At 35.1% G+C, this 4,237-nt stretch overlaps 1 pseudogene; it reads right to left on the bottom strand.

The window, feature by feature from the left end:
- Window positions 1-3,522: 3,522 nt before the first annotated feature.
- LOC116538557 lies at window positions 3,523-3,641 on the bottom strand (annotated as a pseudogene).
- Window positions 3,642-4,237: the final 596 nt, after the last annotated feature.

Here is a 4,237-nt window from a genome sequence, read left to right as displayed (position 1 = left end):
AGGCAGCAAACCACATTGTCATGTGTGTACCTATGCAACAATTCTGCATGATCTCCACATGTACCCCAGAACCTAAAGTACAATCAATCAATCAATCAATCAATAAATAAAAATCACTCAACATGCTGAGAACAAGAAAAATGTTGTCCATACTCGAGAAAAAAATGCAGTCAATATAAACTTGCCTTGAGATGACCCAGATGTTGCAATTATCTGAGAACATTAAAGTAGCTACTATAAGTATGTTCAAAAACTTAAGAATGTTATACATAGAATAAACAAACAGATGGGTAATCTTAGCAGATGAATAGAAATTGCAGAGAATAATGCCAACTCAAATTCTAAAGCTGGAAAGTGAATTAATTGAAATAAAAATTTTACTGGAAGAATTTAACAGCAGAAGAAGCTATTGAACTTGGAAGGCAGGTCAAAAGAAAATATCTAGTGTAAAATTTGGAAAGAAAAAAAAAGTGAAGAAACATGAACAGAATGATGGAGACATGCGAGACTACAAATGAGTAACATAGGCATAATGAAGTACCAGAAAGAGAGGCAAAAGAAATTTTCTTTTAAATGATCAAAAACTTTTAACTTAAGTTTACTGAGACTTAAGCAAGATAAATACAAAGAAAACACCAGGAACATCACGGCGATACTGCTGAAATGCAAAGATGAAAAGGTAACCTTGAAAGCAGCTAAAGGAAACTGTCACACAACACACAAAGTACAGTGATACGAATGGTGGCTGACTTCCCATCAGCAACAATGGAGGACAAAGTAAATGAAACTCATCTTTGAAGTCATAAATGGCAAACACTGACTCTACAAAATTCTACATTCAGCAAAACCATCTTTCCAAAACAAAGATGAAATAGACATTCTCAATATATACAATTATTATTCATCAATAAAAAAGAATAAGACAGATATTTTAGACAAAAACAAACTGAGGAAATTTGTTGTTAACAGATCTATTCTGTAAGAAATGCAAAGGAAGCTATCTTTTTTGGACTGAAGAGAAACTATGCTAGACGGTAATTTTAATCTATGTGAGGAATCAAATCACTGAAAAGGGAAAATACATAAGTAAATAAAAATATTAAGTTTTTTTTCTTAATTTTCCAAAAACCCACGATGTTCTGAAGTAACTATTATAACACCATGGTATGGAGTTTATAATGTTTATAGGCATAATGGGTTTGACAATTACAGTGCTAAGGATGATGGTGGTGAATTGAACTATATTAGGTTTCTACAATTTTTACATGAGGTAGTAAAATTTCAAGACCAAGTGGATTATTTTATGTTTAAGATACATGCTGTAATTTCTGGTAAAACCACTAATAATAATGAAAAGGAATTACAGCTAAAATATCAAAAAAGAAATCAAAATGGAATACTAAAATATTCAATTTTAACGTAACATCTAATACGTAATATAAAAATAACACCTATAAATAAAAATACCAAAACTTCAATAAATGAATGAAATAAGAAGCATAAAGAAGTAATCCACAAAGAAGAGAAAATAGAATTGTCAGCCCAGAATAGTGGCTCTTGTCAGTAATTTCAGCACTTTGAGAGGATGAAGAAGGAGGATCACTAGAGTCCAAGAGTTCAAGACTAGCCTGGCAACATAATGAGACCCTGCAAAAAAAAAATCCATGCACAGTGATGCACTTCTTGTAGTCCCAGCTACTTGGGAGGCCGAGGAAGGATGATTGCTTAAGTCTGGGAGGTTGGGAGGTTGGGAGATTGAGGCTGCAGTGAGCCATGATCACACCACTGCATTCCAGCGTAGGTGACAGAGTGAAACTCTGTCTTAAAAAAAAAAAAAAAAAAAGAAAAGTAAATATAGTAAAATAGTCAATATAAAGGGTGTAGATAATATTTGAAGAAAAAATTCAGAAGAACTTTCTGAAATTATTAAAAGTTATACTGTTATTTGAAAAGACAGGCAGTAAGAAGTCTCTTTGGGAGATGTTCTAAAAATTTCTAGGAAGAGTCATGTCTGAAAGAAGCCTGAATTTTTTCTTGAGTTATGCTGTAAATTTATCTTCAGACTTTAAAGTCCATTGTACTCAAGAATCTTGTATTAATAGTGTTTGGAGAAATCTTATTATAACTACCACTATCAATATAATTTCTCCCGCCGTTTTTCTTGACCTTCTACTTTTACAAGTCAGCGAAAGCCGATGATCTACTCTGTGCCAAGCACTATGCTGTACACGTGTTGTGCATTTTACCTTTCAGTCTGAATTCATACCCATTTCACAGACAGAAAAATGTGGAGGCGTAGGGAACATGAATGACTTATCCCAAGCTAGTCGGTGGTAGACAGGTGAGTTGGTATCTGGCTCTCTGACTTTGGTGTTAACATGCGTAATCATGAGGCAATGCTGAGGGAAGAGAGGTGGTACCCGCATGCAAAAAGAAAGCTAAAAAGAGAAGCTGCCTTAAGGCTTAGAATTAATGACTGGAAGCAGGTGTAAATTTAAGAAGAACACTGCAGACTGGAAGATGTTGAAGGATTCAGACAGATATTGTCGGGATTACAAAATGACTTATGATTAACATGGGATAATGATAATTTAAAAAACCAAGTGAGATGCGAGATTGATGTAGTATAAAAATGTGACTAACATATGTCTATTTAATATTACTCATATAAGAATGATGCAGAAATTCAAATTTAGAAAGTAATATAACAGAATATTAATAGTTACCTCTATGTTTGGAGAGAGAGATCACATTGATCTCTGCTGTTCTTTATGCTTTTTTATTTTCAAATTTTCTACCTTGAATGTGTCTTGTTTCCATATGCAGAAATACATTTCCGAAAGAAAATGAAAACACCACCATTTCAACTGCCCCGGGAAGAAATGTAAAAGAATAAACATAATTTCATCAGGCTTTAAAGAGTATCTGTCGTGGCAACTGCTTCCTGAGAATCTGATATCTTCTCTGAGGGAAACTGCTCATTAAACAGTTTTCAATAATGTGTTGAAGAAATACAGCAAAGTTATTAAAGAGATGATGGCTCTCCTAGGGTACACATACCACAGGGGCCAGAACCACTCTTTAAATATATTTTCATTTGACTACTGCTCCTACGGACTGAGGACATATTACCATACCTAATTTCTAAAACTCCTTTTAATGGGGGTCATTCTTCTTGCCTTAAAACTGGCTCATTTTATTGCCTCAGTGCCTCTGTGGAGCCTGGTGGTTTTATATTCTTTTGATACTCACCTATGGTTTGGATTTTGCTAAATCAAAGTATATAGTCTGCGTATGATGACTTTAGGAGGCTTCTAACACCTCACCTGCTCAGTGGTTGCTAAAATTATCTAAAAGTGTTCACTTGTTAATTATACAAATTACAGGTAAGGTTTAAAATACAAAGCACCTGGAAGTGGTCATGCATGGCAGTAAAATTACATTAAAGTATACATGTCTATTTATCATGTGTCTATCTAGCTGCCTATCTATCTATCTGTTTTTTTGTTTTTGTTTTTTTAAAGCCTACAGTATCCGGTATTCCCAGGTGGTCTCCCATCCAAGTACTAACCAGGCCCGACACTGCTTAGCTTCTGAGATCAGACGAGATTGGGTGTGTTCAGGCTGGTATGGCCGTAGACCCTATCTATCTGTTCTTTAAATAATCGGAATTGATGGGGATTTCAGGAAGCCCAAGATTTCTGTAATAGAGGGTGAGGAATAATCAAACCACAGAGTTTTCATTGTGGATAGCGTATTCTTGTTTCATTGAGCACATATCTTGTTTATTAAACAGTTCTGCTCCAGTTTAACCCTAGCCAAAGGAGTTTGTATGACTCTATTGAAAGACTGTGAAGGTATGTAATGGACATACCTGGGTTAAAGTCCTCTTTTCCTCTCCTCTCACTGTGTGATTGAAGACCAGGTATTCAGTATTTCTGAAGCCTGGTTTCTGTACCTGTCAAAGGAAGGTCATGTGAACCAATGATCTGCTCTATGCCAAGCACTGTGTATGCACTTGAAATGTGTTTTATCTTTGAATTCACTCCCATTTCTTGCGTGAGAAAATACTGAGGCTTATTGGTTTGTTATGGGGGTTAAATGAGAGAAGGTTTATAAAGTGCAAGGCACAGGTCTCCTGTCTCATAGGCACTCAATAAATATTTGTCTAATACTCCAATGTCCTTTGACAAGGGCAAAGCACATCAAGAGAACCAACTCCAATCATAAATTAATG

This window comes from Sapajus apella, unplaced genomic scaffold (assembly GCF_009761245.1).
Source record: "Sapajus apella isolate SASKATOON/1434 unplaced genomic scaffold, GSC_monkey_1.0 scaffold120, whole genome shotgun sequence".
Taxonomy (NCBI): Eukaryota; Metazoa; Chordata; class Mammalia; order Primates; family Cebidae; genus Sapajus; species Sapajus apella.
This window is presented reverse-complemented; position numbering and strand designations above follow the sequence as displayed.